The sequence below is a fragment of the Panicum virgatum genome, chromosome 6N (genome assembly GCF_016808335.1).
Source record: "Panicum virgatum strain AP13 chromosome 6N, P.virgatum_v5, whole genome shotgun sequence".
Taxonomy (NCBI): Eukaryota; Viridiplantae; Streptophyta; class Magnoliopsida; order Poales; family Poaceae; genus Panicum; species Panicum virgatum.
The window spans coordinates 26,309,716-26,325,146 of record NC_053150.1 but is presented as its reverse complement, the minus strand read 5'-3'; positions in this window follow the sequence as shown (position 1 = coordinate 26,325,146).

The following is a 15,431-nucleotide window of genomic DNA, read 5'->3' as shown; positions in this document are numbered from 1 at the left end:
TCCCGACATGACTTCGTGGCACGCACTTTTGTATTAATTGCACAAGTTCACCTCGTTTTGCACCGAGTTTCATGCAGTTATGAACTGATCCCAAATGTACCCAAACACTATGCAACGCACCAAAACATGAGGTTAGGGTTCAATGGGGTTTAATGGGTGTGTTCGTAGAGAAAAATCCCGGCGTGACTTCGTAGCACGAGCTTTCGCATTAATTGCACTGATTCACCCTGTTTTGCATCGAGTTACATGCGGTTACGAAACGATCCCAAATGCACCCAAACACTATGCAATGCACCAAAACAACAGTTTATGGTCCAATGGAGTGGATTGGGTGCGTTCGTTGCAAAAATCCCGATGTGACTTCGTGGCACGTACTTTTGTATTAATTGCACCAGTTCAAACTGTTTTGCACCGAGTTTCATGCAGTTAGGAAACGATCCCAAATGCACCCAAACACTATGCAACGCACCAAAACAGGAGTTTAGGGTCCAATGTGGTGGATTGAGTTCGTTCGTTGCGAAAAATCCCGATGTGACTTCGTGGCACGAACTTTTGCATTAATTGCACCAGTTCACACCATTTTGCATCGAGTTTCATGCAGTTACGAAATGATCCCAAATGCACCCAAACACTATACAACACACCAAAAGATGAGTTTAGGGTCCAATGGGGCGGATTGGGTCCGTTCGTTGCGAAAAATCCGGACGTGACTTCATGGCACGAACTTTTGCATTAATTGCACCAGTTCACACCGTTTTGCACCGTGTTTCATGTAGTTACGAAACCATAACAAATGCACCCAAACACTATGCAACACACAAAAACTTGAGTTTAGGTTCCAATGGGGTGGAGTGGGTGCGTTCGTGGGGAAAAATCCCGGCATTACTTCATGGCAAGAGCTTTCGCATTAATTGCACTAGTTCACCCTGTTTTGCATCGAGTTTCATGCGGTTACGAAACGATCCCAAATGCATCCAAACATTATGCAACACACCAAAACATGAATTTAGGCTCCAATGGGGCGGATTGGGTGCGTTCGTTGCGAAAAATCTCGACGTGACTTCGTGGCACGAACTTTGTATTAACTGCACCAGTCCCCCTATTTTGCATCGAGTTTCATGGAGTTACGAAATGATCCCAAATGCACCCAAACACTATACAACACACCAAAACATGAGTTTAGGGTCCAATGGTGCGGATTGGGTGCGTTCGTTCCGAAAAATCCGGACGTGACTTCGTGGCACGAACTTTTGCATTAATTGCACCAGTTCACACCGTTTTGCACCGAGTTCATATAGTTACGAAACCATAATAAATGCACCTAAACACTATGCAATGCACCAAAACTTGAGTTTAGGGTCCAATGGGGTGGATTGGGTGCGTTCGTGGAGAAAAATCCCGGAATGACTTCATGGCACGAGCTTTCACATTAATTGCACTAGTTCACCCTATTTTGCATCGAGTTTCATGCGGTTACAAAACGATCCCAAATGCACCCAACACTATGCAACACACCAAAACATGAGTTTAGGGTCCAATGGAGTGGATTGGGTGCGTTCATTGCAAAAAATACCGACGGGACTTCGTGGCACGTGCTTTTGCATTAATTGCACTAGTTCACACTGTTCTGCACCGAGTTTCATGCAGTTACGAAATGATCCCAAATGCACCCAAACACTATGCAACGCACCAAAACATGAGTTTACTGTCGAATGTGGTGGATTGGGTGTGTTCGTAGAGAAAAATCCCGTCGTGTCTTCATGGCACGAGCTTTCGCATTAATTGTACGGATTCACCCTGTTTTGCATAGAGTTTCATGTGGTTACGAAACGATCCCAAATGCACCCAAACACTATGCAATGCACCAAAACAAGAGTTTAGGGTCCAATCGAGTGGATTGGGTGCGTTCGTTGCAAAAAAATCCCGACTTTACTTCGTGGCACGTACTTTTTGATTAATTGCACCAGTTCACACTGTTTTGCACCGAGTTTCATGCAGTTACGAAACGATCCCAAATGCACCCAAACACTATGCAACGCGCCAAACACATGAGTTTAGGGTCAAATGTGGTGGATTGGGTGCGTTTGTTTCGAAATATCCCGACATGACTTCGTGTTACGAACTTTTGCATTAACTGTACCAGTTCACACCATTTTGCACCGAGTTTCATGCAGTTACGAAATGATAACAGATGAACCCAAACACTATGAAACTTACCAAAACATGAGTTTAGGGTCCAATGGGATGGATTGGGTGCGTTCGTTGCGAAAAATCCCGACGTGACTTCGTGGCACGAACTTTTGCATTAATTGCACCAGTTCACCCTATTTTGCATCGAGTTTCATGGAGTTACGAAATGATCCCAAATGCACCCAAACACTATACAACACACCAAAACATGAGTTTAGGGTCCCATGGGGCGGATTGGGTGCGTTCGTTGCGAAAAATCCGGACGTGACTTCGTGGCACGAACTTTTGCATTAATTGCACCAGTTCACACCGTTTTGCACCGAGTTTCATGCAGTTACGAAACCATAACAAATGCACCCAAACACTATGCAACACACAAAAACTTGAGTTTAGGTTCCAATGGGGTGGAGTGGGTGCGTTCGTGGAGAAAAATCCCGGCATTACTTCATGGCACGAGCTTTCGCATTAATTGCACTAGTTCACCCTGTTTTGCATCGAGTTTCATGCGGTTACGAAACGATCCCAAATGCATCCAAACACTATGCAACACACCAAAACATGAGTTTAGGGTCCAATGGAGTGGATTGGGTGCGTTCATTGCAAAAAATCCCGACGTGACTTCGTGGCACGTACTTTTGCATTAATTGTACCAGTTCACACTATTTTGCATCGAGTTTCATGCAGTTATGAAACGATCCAAATGCACCCAAACACTATGCAACGCACCAAAACATGAATTTTGGCTCTAATGGGGTGGATTGGGTGCGTTCGTTGCGAAAAATCCCGACATGACTTCGTGGCACGAACTTTGTATTAATTGCACCAGTTCCCCCTATTTTGCATCAAGTTTCATGGAGTTACGAAATGTTCCCAAATGCACCCAAACACTATACAACACACCTAAACATGAGTTTAGGGTCCAATGGTGCGGATTGGGTGCGTTCGTTCCGAAAAATCCGGACGTGACTTCGTGGCACGAACTTTTGCATTAATTGTACCAGTTCACACCGTTTTGCACCGAGTTCATGCAGTTACGAAACCATAATAAATGCACCCAAACACTATGCAACGCACCAAAACTTGAGTTTAGGGTCCAATGGGGTGGATTGGGAGCGTTCGTGGAGAAAAATCCCGGCATGACTTCATGGAACGAGCTTACGCATTAATTGCACTAGTTCACCCTATTTTGCATCGAGTTTCATGCGGTTACGAAACGATCCCAAATGCACCCAAACACTATGCAACACACCAAAACATGAGTTTAGGGTCCAATCGAGTGGATTGGGTGCGTTCGTTGCAAAAAAATCCCGACTTGACTTCGTGGCACGTACTTTTGTATTAATTGCACCAGTTCACACTATTTTGCACCGAGTTTCATGCAGTTACGAAATGATCCAAAATGCACCCAAACACTTTGCAACGCGCCAAAACATGAGTTTAGGGTCCAATGTGGTGGATTGGGTGCGTTAGTTTTGACAAATCTCGACGTGACTTCGTGTTACGAACTTTTGCATTTACTGCACCAGTTCACACCATTTTGCACCGAGTTTCATGCAGTTACGAAATGATAACAGATGAACCCAAACACTATGAAACTTACCAAAACATGAGTTTAGGGTCCAATGGGATGGATTGGGTGCGTTCGTTGCGAAAAATCCCGACGTGACTTCGTGGCACGAACTTATGCATTAATTGCACCAGTTCACCCTATTTTGCATCGAGTTTCATGGAGTTACGAAATGATCCCAAATGCACCCAAACACTATACAACACACCAAAACATAAGTTTAGGATCCAATGGTGCGGAATGGGTGCGTTCGTTGCGAAAAATCCGGACGTGACTTCGTGGCACGAACTTTTGCATTAATTGCACCAGTTCACACCATTTTGCATGGAGTTTCCTGCAGTTACGAAACCATAACAAAAGCACCCAAACACTATGCAACGCACCAAACACATGAGTTTAGGGTCCAATGGGGTGGATTGGGTGCGTTCGTGGAGAAAAATCCCGGCATGACTTCATGCCACGAGCTTTCGCATTAATTGCACTTGTTCACCCTGTTTTGCATCGAGTTTCATGCGGTTACGAAACGATCCCAAATGCACCCAAATACTATGCAACACACCAATACATGAGTTTTGGTCCAATTGAGTGGATTGGGTGCGTTCATTGCAAAAAATACCGATGTGACTTCGTGGCACGTGCTTTTGCATTAATTGCACTAGTTCACACTGTTTTGCACCAAGTTTCATGCAGTTACGAAACGATCCCAAATGCACCCAAACACTATGCAACGCACTAAAACATGAGTTTAGGGTCTAATGTGGTGGATTGGGTGTGTTCGTAGAGAAAAATCCCGTCTTGACTTTGTGCTACGAGCTTTCGCATTAATTGCACAGATTCACACTGTTTTGCATCGAGTTTCATGCGGTTACGAAACGATCCCAAATGCACCCAAACACTATGCAATGCATCAAAACAAGAGTTTAGGGTCCAATGGAGTGGATTGGGTGCGTTCGTTGCAAAAAATCCCGACGTGACTTCGTGACACGTACTTTTGTATTAATTGCACCAGTTCACACTGTTTTGCACCGAGTTTCATGCAGTTACGAAATGATCCCAAATGCACCCAAACACTATGCAATGCGCCAAAACATGAGTTTAGGGTCCAATGTGGTGGATTGGGTGCGTTCGTTTTGAAAAATCCCGACGTGACTTCGTGTTACGAACTTTTGCATTAATTGCACCAGTTCACACCATTTTGCACCGAGTTTCATGCAGTTACGAAATGATAACAGATGAACCCAAACACTATGAAACTTACCAAAACATGAGTTTAGGGTCCAATGGGATGGATTGGGTGCGTTCGTTGCGAAAAATCCCGACGTGACATCGTGGCACGAACTTATGCATTAATTGCACCAGTTAACCCTATTTTGCATCGAGTTTCATGGAGTTACGAAATGATCCCAAATGCACCCAAACACTATACAACACACCAAAACATGAGTTTAGGGTCCAATGGTGCGGATTGGGTGCGTTCGTTGCGAAAAATCCGTACGTGACTTCGTGGCACGAACTTTTGCATTAATTGCACCAGTTGACACCGTTTTGCACGGAGTTTCATGCAGTTACGAAACCATAACAAAAGCACCCAAACACTATGCAACGCACCAAATCTTAAGTTTAGGGTCCAATGGGGTGGATTGGGTGCGTTCGTGGAGAAAGATCCCGTCATGACTTCATGCCACGAGCTTTCGCTTTAATTGCACTAGTTCACCCTGTTTTGCATCGAGTTTCATGCGGTTACGAAACGATCCCAAATGCCCCCAAACACTATGCAACACACTAAAACATGAGTTTAGGGTCCAATGGAGTGGATTGGGTGCGTTCATTGCAAAAAATACCGATGTGACTTCGTGGCACGTGCTTTTGCATTAATTGCACTAGTTCACACTGTTTTGCACCGAGTTTCATGCAGTTACGAAACAATCCCAAATGCACCCAAACACTATGCAACGCACCCAAACATGAGTTTAGGGTCCAATGTGGTGGATTGGGTGTGTTCGTAGAGAAAAATCCCGTCGTGACTTCGTGGCACGAGCTTTCGCATTAATTGCACGGATTCACCCTGTTTTGCATCGAGTTTCATGCGGTTACGAAACGATCCCAAATGCACCCAAACACTATGCAATGCACTAAAACAAGAGTTTAGGGTCCAATTGAGTGGATTGGGTGCGTTCATTGCAAAAAATACCGATGTGACTTCGTGGCACGTGCTTTTGCATTAATTGCACTAGTTCACACTGTTTTGCACCAAGTTTCATGCAGTTACGAAACGATCCCAAATGCACCCAAACACTATGCAACGCACCAAAACATGAGTTTAGGGTCCAATGTGGTGGATTGGGTGTGTTCGTAGAGAAAAATCCCGTCTTGACTTTGTGCTACGAGCTTTCGCATTAATTGCACGGATTCACCCTATTTTGCATCGAGTTTCATGCGGTTACAAAACGATCCCAAATGCACCCAAACACTATGCAACACACCAAAACATGAGTTTAGGGTCCAATCGAGTGGATTGGGTGCGTTCGTTGCAAAAAAAATCCCGACTTGACTTCGTGGCACGTACTTTTGTATTAATTACACCAGTTCACACTATTTTGCACCGAGTTTCATGCAGTTACGAAATGATCCAAAATGCACCCAAACACTTTGCAACGCGCCAAAACATGAGTTTAGGGTCCAATGTGGTGGATTGGGTGCGTTTGTTTTGACAAATCTCGACGTGACTTCGTGTTACGAACTTTTGCATTTACTGCACCAGTTCACACCATTTTGCACTGAGTTTCATGCAGTTACAAAATGATAACAGATGAACCCAAACACTATGAAACTTACCAAAACATGAGTTTAGGGTCCAATGGGATGGATTGGGTGCGTTCGTTGCGAAAAATCCAGACGTGACTTCGTGGCACGAACTTATGCATTAATTGCACCAGTTCACCCTATTTTGCATCGAGTTTCATGGAGTTACGAAATGATCCCAAATGCACCCAAACACTATACAACACACCAAAACATAAGTTTAGGATCCAATGGTGCGGATTGGGTGCGTTCGTTGCGAAAAATCCGGACGTGACTTCGTGGCACGAACTTTTGCATTAATTGCACCAGTTCACACCATTTTGCACGGAGTTTCCTGCAGTTACGAAACCATAACAAAAGCACCCAAACACTATGCAACGCACCAAACACATGAGTTTAGGGTCCAATGGGGTGGATTGGGTGCGTTCGTGGAGAAAAATCCCGGCATGACTTCATGCCACGAGCTTTCGCATTAATTGCACTTGTTCACCCTGTTTTGCATCGAGTTTCATGCGGTTACGAAACGATCCCAAATGCACCCGAATACTATGCAACACACCAATACATGAGTTTAGGGTCCAATTGAGTGGATTGGGTGCGTTCATTGCAAAAAATACCGATGTGACTTCGTGGCACGTGCTTTTGCATTAATTGCACTAGTTCACACTGTTTTGCACCAAGTTTCATGCAGTTCCGAAACGATCCCAAATGCACCCAAACACTATGCAACGCACCAAAACATGAGTTTAGGGTCCAATGTGGTGGATTGGGTGTGTTCGTAGAGAAAAATCCCGTCTTGACTTTGTGCTACGAGCTTTCGCATTAATTGCACGGATTCACCCTGTTTTGCATCGAGTTTCATGCGGTTACGAAACGATCCCAAATGCACCCAAACACTATGCAATGCATCAAAACAAGAGTTTAGGGTCCAATGGAGTGGATTGGGTGCGTTCGTTGCAAAAAATCCCGACGTGACTTCGTGACACGTACTTTTGTATTAATTGCACCAGTTCACACTGTTTTACACCGAGTTTCATGCAGTTACGAAATGATCCCAAATGCACCCAAACACTATGCAATGCGCCAAAACATGAGTTTAGGGTCCAATGTGGTGGATTGGGTGCGTTCGTTTTGAAAAATCCCGACGTGACTTCGTGTTACGAACTTTTGCATTAATTGCACCAGTTCACACCATTTTGCACCGAGTTTCATGCAGTTACGAAATGATAACAGATGAACCCAAACACTATGAAACTTACCAAAACATGAGTTTAGGGTCCAATGGGATGGATTGGGTGCGTTCGTTGCGAAAAATCCCGACGTGACATCGTGGCACGAACTTATGCATTAATTGCACCAGTTAACCCTATTTTGCATCGAGTTTCATGGAGTTACGAAATGATCCCAAATGCACCCAAACACTATACAACACACCAAAACATGAGTTTAGGGTCCAATGGTGCGGATTGGGTGCGTTCGTTGCGAAAAATCCGGACGTGACTTCGTGGCACGAACTTTTGCATTAATTGCACCAGTTGACACCGTTTTGCACGGAGTTTCATGCAGTTACGAAACCATAACAAAAGCACCCAAACACTATGCAACGCACCAATACTTGAGTTTAGGGTCCAATGGGGTGGATTGGGTGCGTTCGTGGAGAAAGATCCCGTCATGACTTCATGCCACGAGCTTTCGCTTTAATTGCACTAGTTCACCCTGTTTTGCATCGAGTTTCATGCGGTTACGAAACGATCCCAAATGCACCCAAACACTATGCAACACACCAAAACATGAGTTTAGGGTCCAATGGAGTGGATTGGGTGCGTTCATTGCAAAAAATACCGATGTGACTTCGTGGCACGTGCTTTTGCATTAATTGCACTAGTTCACACTGTTTTGCACCGAGTTTCATGCAGTTACGAAACAATCCCAAATGCACCCAAACACTATGCAACGCACCCAAACATGAGTTTAGGGTCCAATGTGGTGGATTGGGTGTGTTCGTAGAGAAAAATCCCGTCGTGACTTCGTGGCACGAGCTTTCGCATTAATTGCACGGATTCACCCTGTTTTGCATCGAGTTTCATGCGGTTACGAAACGATCCCAAATGCACCCAAACACTATGCAATGCACCAAAACAAGAGTTTAGGGTCTAATTGAGCGGATTGGGTGCGTTCGTTGCAAAAATTCCCGACGTGACTTCGTGGCATGTACTTTTGTATTAATTGCACCAATTCACACTGTTTTGCACGAAGTTTCATACAGTTATGAAACGATCCCAAATGCACCCAAACACTATGCAACGTGCCAAAACACGAGTTTAGGGTCCAATGTGGTGGATTGGGTGCGTTCGTTTCGAAAAATCCCGACGCGACTTCATGTTACGAACTTTTGCATTAATTGCACCGAGTTTCATGCATTTACGAAATGATAACAGATGAACCCAAACACTATGAAACTTACCAAAACATGAGTTTAGGGTCCAATGGGATGGATTGGGTGCGTTCGTTGCGAAAAATCCCGACGTGACTTCGTGGCACGAACTTTTGCATTAATTGCACCAGTTCACACCATTTTGCACCGAGTTTCATGCAGTTACGAAATGGTAACACATGAACCCAAACATTATGAAACTTACCAAAACATGAGTTTAGGGTCAAATGGGACGGATGGGGTGCGTTCGTTGCGAAAAATCCCGACGTGACTTCGTGGAACGAACTTTTGCATTAATTGCACCAGTTCACCCTATTTTGCATCGAGTTTCATAGAGTTACGAAATGATCCCAAATGCACCCAAACACTACAAACACACCAAAACATGAGTTTAGGGTCCAATGGTGTGGATTGGGTGTGTTCGTTGCGAAAAATCCGGACGTGACTTCTTGGCACGAACTTTTGCATTAATTGCACCAGTTCACACCGTTTTGCACGGAGTTTCATGCAGTTACGAAACCATAACAAAAGCACCCCAACACTATGCAATGCACCAAAACTTGAGTTTCGGGTCCAATGGGGTGGATTGGGTGCGTTCGTGGAGAAAAATCCCGTCATGACTTCATGCCACGAGCTTTCGCATTAATTGCACTAGTTCATCCTGTTTTGCATCGAGTTTCATGCGGTTACGAAATGACCCAAATGCACCCAGACACTATGCAACACACCGAAACATGAGTTTAGGTTCCAATGGAGTGGATTGGGTGCGTTCGTTGCAAAAAATACCGATGTGACTTCGTGGCACGTGCTTTTGCATTAATTGCACTTGTTCACACTGTTTTGCACCGAGTTTCATGCAGTTACGAAACGATAACAAATGCACTCAAACACTATGCAACGCACGAAAACATGAGTTTAGAGTCCAATGTGGTGGATTGGGTGTGTTCGTAGAGAAAAATCCCGTTGTGCCTTCGTGGCACGAGCTTTCGCATTAATTGCACGGATTCACCCTGTTTTGCAGCGAGTTTCATGCGGTTACGAAACGATCCCAAATGCACCCAAACACTATGCAATGCACTAAAACAAGAGTTTAGGGTCCAATTGAGTGGATTGGGTGCGTTCATTGCAAAAAATACCGATGTGACTTCGTGGCACGTGCTTTTGCATTAATTGCACTAGTTCACACTGTTTTGCACCAAGTTTCATGCAGTTACGAAACGATCCCAAATGCACCCAAACACTATGCAACGCACCAAAACATGAGTTTAGGGTCCAATGTGGTGGATTGGGTGTGTTCGTAGAGAAAAATCCCGTCTTGACTTTGTGCTACGAGCTTTCGCATTAATTGCACGGATTCACCCTATTTTGCATCGAGTTTCATGCGGTTACGAAACGATCCCAAATGCACCCAAACACTATGCAACACACCAAAACATGAGTTTAGGGTCCAATCGAGTGGATTGGGTGCGTTCGTTGCAAAAAAATCCAGACTTGACTTCGTGGCACGTACTTTTGTATTAATTGCACCAGTTCACACTATTTTGCACCGAGTTTCATGCAGTTACGAAATGATCCAAAATGCACCCAAACACTTTGCAACGCGCCAAAACATGAGTTTAGGGTCCAATGTGGTGGATTGGGTGCGTTAGTTTTGACAAATCTCGACGTGACTTCGTGTTACGAACTTTTGCATTTACTGCACCAGTTCACACCATTTTGCACCGAGTTTCACGCAGTTACGAAATGATAACAGATGAACCCAAACACTATGAAACTTACCAAAACATGAGTTTAGGGTCCAATGGGGTGGATTGGGTGCGTTCGTGGAGAAAAATCCCGGCATGACTTCATGCCACGAGCTTTCGCATTAATTGCACTTGTTCACCCTGTTTTGCATCGAGTTTCATGCGGTGACGAAACGATCCCAAATGCACCCAAATACTATGCAACACACCAATACATGAGTTTAGGGTCCAATTGAGTGGATTGGGTGCGTTCATTGCAAAAAATACCGATGTGACTTCGTGGCACGTGCTTTTGCATTAATTGCACTAGTTCACACTGTTTTGCACCGAGTTTCATGCAGTTACGAAACGATAACAAATGCACCCAAACACTATGCAACGCACCAAAACATGAGTTTAGGGTCCAATGTGGTGGATTGGGTGTGTTCGTAGAGAAAAATCCCGTCTTGACTTTGTGCTACGAGCTTTCGCATTAATTGCACGGATTCACCCTATTTTGCATCGAGTTTCATGCGGTTACGAAACGATCCCAAATGCACCCAAACACTATGCAATGCATCAAAACAAGAGTTTAGGGTCCAATGGAGTGGATTGGGTGCGTTCGTTGCAAAAAATCCCGACGTGACTTCGTGACACGTACTTTTGTATTAATTGCACCAGTTCACACTATTTTACACCGAGTTTCATGCAGTTACGAAATGATCCCAAATGCACCCAAACACTATGCAATGCGCCAAAACATGAGTTTAGGGTCCAATGTGGTGGATTGGGTGCGTTCGTTTTGAAAAATCCCGACGTGACTTCGTGTTACGAACTTTTGCATTAATTGCACCAGTTCACACCATTTTGCACCGAGTTTCATGCAGTTACGAAATGATAACAGATGAACCCAAACACTATGAAACTTACCAAAACATGAGTTTAGGGTCCAATGGAGTGGATTGGGTGCGTTCGTTGCAAAAAATCCCGACGTGACTTCGTGGCACGTACTTATGTATTAATTGCACTAGTTCACATTGTTTTGCACCGAGTTTCATGCAGTTACGAAACGATCCCAAATGCACCCAAACACTATGCAACGCGCCAAAACATGAGTTTAGGGTCCAATGGGTCGGATTGGGTGTGTTCGTTGCGAAAAATCCGGACGTGACTTCTGGGCACGAACTTTTGCATTAATTGCACCAGTTCACACCGTTTTGCATGGAGTTTCATGCAGTTTCGAAACCATAACAAAAGCACCCAAACACTATGCAACGCACCAAAACTTGAGTTTAGGGTCCAATGGGGTGGATTGGGTGCGTTCGTGGAGAAAAATCCCGTCATGACTTCATGCCACGAGCTTTCGCATTAATTGCACTAGTTCACCCTGTTTTGCATCGAGTTTCATGCGGTTACGAAATGATCCAAATGCACCCAAACACAATGCAACACACCGAAACATGAGTTTAGGTTCCAATGGAGTGGATTGGGTGCGTTCATTGCAAAAAATACCGATGTGACTTCGTGGCACGTGCTTTTGCATTAATTGCACTGGTTCACACTGTTTTGCACCGAGTTTCATGCAGTTACGAAACGATAACAAATGCACCCAAACACTATGCAACGCACCAAAACATGAGTTTAGGGTCCAATGTGGTGGATTGGGTGTGTTCGTAGAGAAAAATCCCGTCGTGCTTTCGTGGCACGAGCTTTCGCATTAATTGCACGGATTCACCCTGTTTTGCATCGAGTTTCATGCGGTTACGAAACGATCCCAAATGCACACAAACACTATGCAATGCACCAAAACAAGAGTTTAGGGTCCAATGGAGTGGATTGGGTGCGTTCGTTGCAAAAAATCCCGACGTGACTTCGTGGCACGTACTTTTGTATTAATTGCACCAGTTCACAATGTTTTGCACCAAGTTTCATGCAGTTACGAAACGATCCCAAATGCACCCAAACACTATGCAACGCGCCAAAACATGAGTTTAGGGTCCAATGTGGTGGATTGGGTGCGTTCGTTTTGAAAAATCCCGACGTGACTTCGTGTTACGAACTTTTGCATTAATTGCACCAGTTCACACCATTTTGCACCGAGTTTCATGCAGTTACGAAATGATAACAGATGAACCCAAACACTATGAAACTTACCAAAACATGAGTTTAGGGTCCAATGCATGCATTCGCTACGAAAAATCCCGACGTGACTTCGTGGCACAAACTTTTGCATTAATTGCACCAGTTCACCCTATTTTGCATCGAGTTTCATGGAGTTATGAAATAATCCCAAATGCACCCAAACACTATACAACACACCAAAACATGAGTTTAGGTTCCAATGGAGTGGACTGGGTGCGCTCATTGCAAAAAATACCGATGTGACTTCGTGGCACGTGCTTTTGCATTAATTGCACTAGTTCACACTATTTTGCACCGAGTTTCATGCAGTTACGAAACGATAACAAATGCACCCAAACACTATGCAACGCACCAAAACAATAGTTTAGGGTCCAATGTGGTGGATTCGGTGTGTTTGTAGAGAAAAATCCCGTCGTGCCTTCGTGGCACGAGCTTTCGCATTAATTGCACGGATTCACCCTGTTTTGCATCGAGTTTCATGCGGTTACGAAACGATCCCAAATGCACCCAAACACTATGCAATGCACCAAAACAAGAGTTTAGGGTCCAATGGAGTGGATTGGGTGCGTTCGTTGCAAAAAATCCCGACGTGACTTCGTGGCACGTACTTTTGTATTAATTGCACCAGTTCACATTGTTTTGCACCGAGTTTCATGCAGTTACGAAACGATCCCAAATGCACCCAAACACTATGCAACGCGCCAAAACATGAGTTTAGGGTCCAATGTGGTGGATTGGGTGCGTTCGTTTCGAAAAACCCGACGTGACTTCGTGTTACGAACTTTTGCATTAATTGCACCAGTTCACTCCATTTTGCACCGAGTTTCATGCATTTACGAAATGATAACAGATGAACCCAAACACTTTGAAACTTACCAAAACATGAGTTTAGGGTCCAATGCATGCATTCGCTGCGAAAAATCCCGACGTGACTTCATTGCACGAACTTTTGCATTAATTGCACCAGTTCACCCTATTTTGCATCGAGTTTCATGGAGTTACGAAATGATCCCAAATGCACCCAAACACTATACAACACACCAAAACATGAGTTTAGGGTCCAATGGAGTGGATTGGGTGCGTTCATTGCAAAAAATACCGATGTGACTTCATGGCACGTGCTTTTGCATTAATTGCACTAGTTCACACTGTTTTGCACCGAGTTTCATGCAGTTACGAAACGATAACAAATGCACTCAAACACTATGCAACGCACCAAAACATGAGTTTAGAGTCCAATGTGGTGGATTGGGTGTGTTCGTAGAGAAAAATACCGTTGTGCCTTCGTGGCACGAGCTTTCGCATTAATTGCACGGATTCACCCTGTTTTGCAGCGAGTTTCATGCGGTTACGAAACGATCCCAAATGCACCCAAACACTATGCAATGCACTAAAACAAGAGTTTAGGGTCCAATGGAGTGGATTGGGTGCTTTCGTTGCAAAAAATCCCGACGTGACTTCGTGGCACGTACTTATGTATTAATTGCACAAGTTCACATTGTTTTGCACCGAGTTTCATGCAGTTACGAAACGATCCCAAATGCACCCAAACACTATGCAACGCGCCAAAACATGAGTTTAGGGTCCAATGGGTCGGATTGGGTGCGTTCGTTGCGAAAAATCCGGACGTGACTTCTGGGCACGAACTTTTGCATTAATTGCACCAGTTCACACCGTTTTGCATGGAGTTTCATGCAGTTTCGAAACCATAACAAAAGCACCCAAACAGTATGCAACGCACCAAAACTTGAGTTTAGGGTCCAATGGGGTGGATTGGGTGCGTTCGTGGAGAAAAATCCCGTCATGACTTCATGCCACGAGCTTTCGCATTAATTGCACTAGTTCACCCTGTTTTGCATCGAGTTTCATGCGGTTACGAAATGATCCAAATGCACCCAAACACAATGCAACACACCGAAACATGAGTTTAGGTTCCAATGGAGTGGATTGGGTGCGTTCATTGCAAAAAATACCGATGTGACTTCGTGGCACGTGCTTTTGCATTAATTGCACTAGTTCACACTGTTTTGCACCGAGTTTCATGCAGTTACGAAACGATAACAAATGCACCCAAACACTATGCAACGCACCAAAACATGAGTTTAGGGTCCAATGTGGTGGATTGGGTGTGTTTGTAGAGAAAAATCCCGTCGTGCCTTCGTGGCACGAGCTTTCGCATTAATTGCACGGATTCACCCTGTTTTGCATCGAGTTTCATGCGGTTACGAAACGATCCCAAATGCACCCAAACACTATGCAATGCACCAAAACAAGAGTTTAGGGTCCAATGGAGTGGATTGGGTGCGTTCGTTGCAAAAAATCCCGACATGACTTCGTGGCACGTACTTTTGTATTAATTGCACCAGTTCACATTGTTTTGCACCGAGTTTCATGCAGTTACGAAACGATCCCAAATGCACCCAAACACTATGCAACGCGCCAAAACATGAGTTTAGGGTCCAATGTGGTGGATTGGGTGCGTTCGTTTCGAAAAACCCGACGTGACTTCGTGTTACGAACTTTTGCATTAATTGCACCAGTTCACTCCATTTTGCACCGAGTTTCATGCATT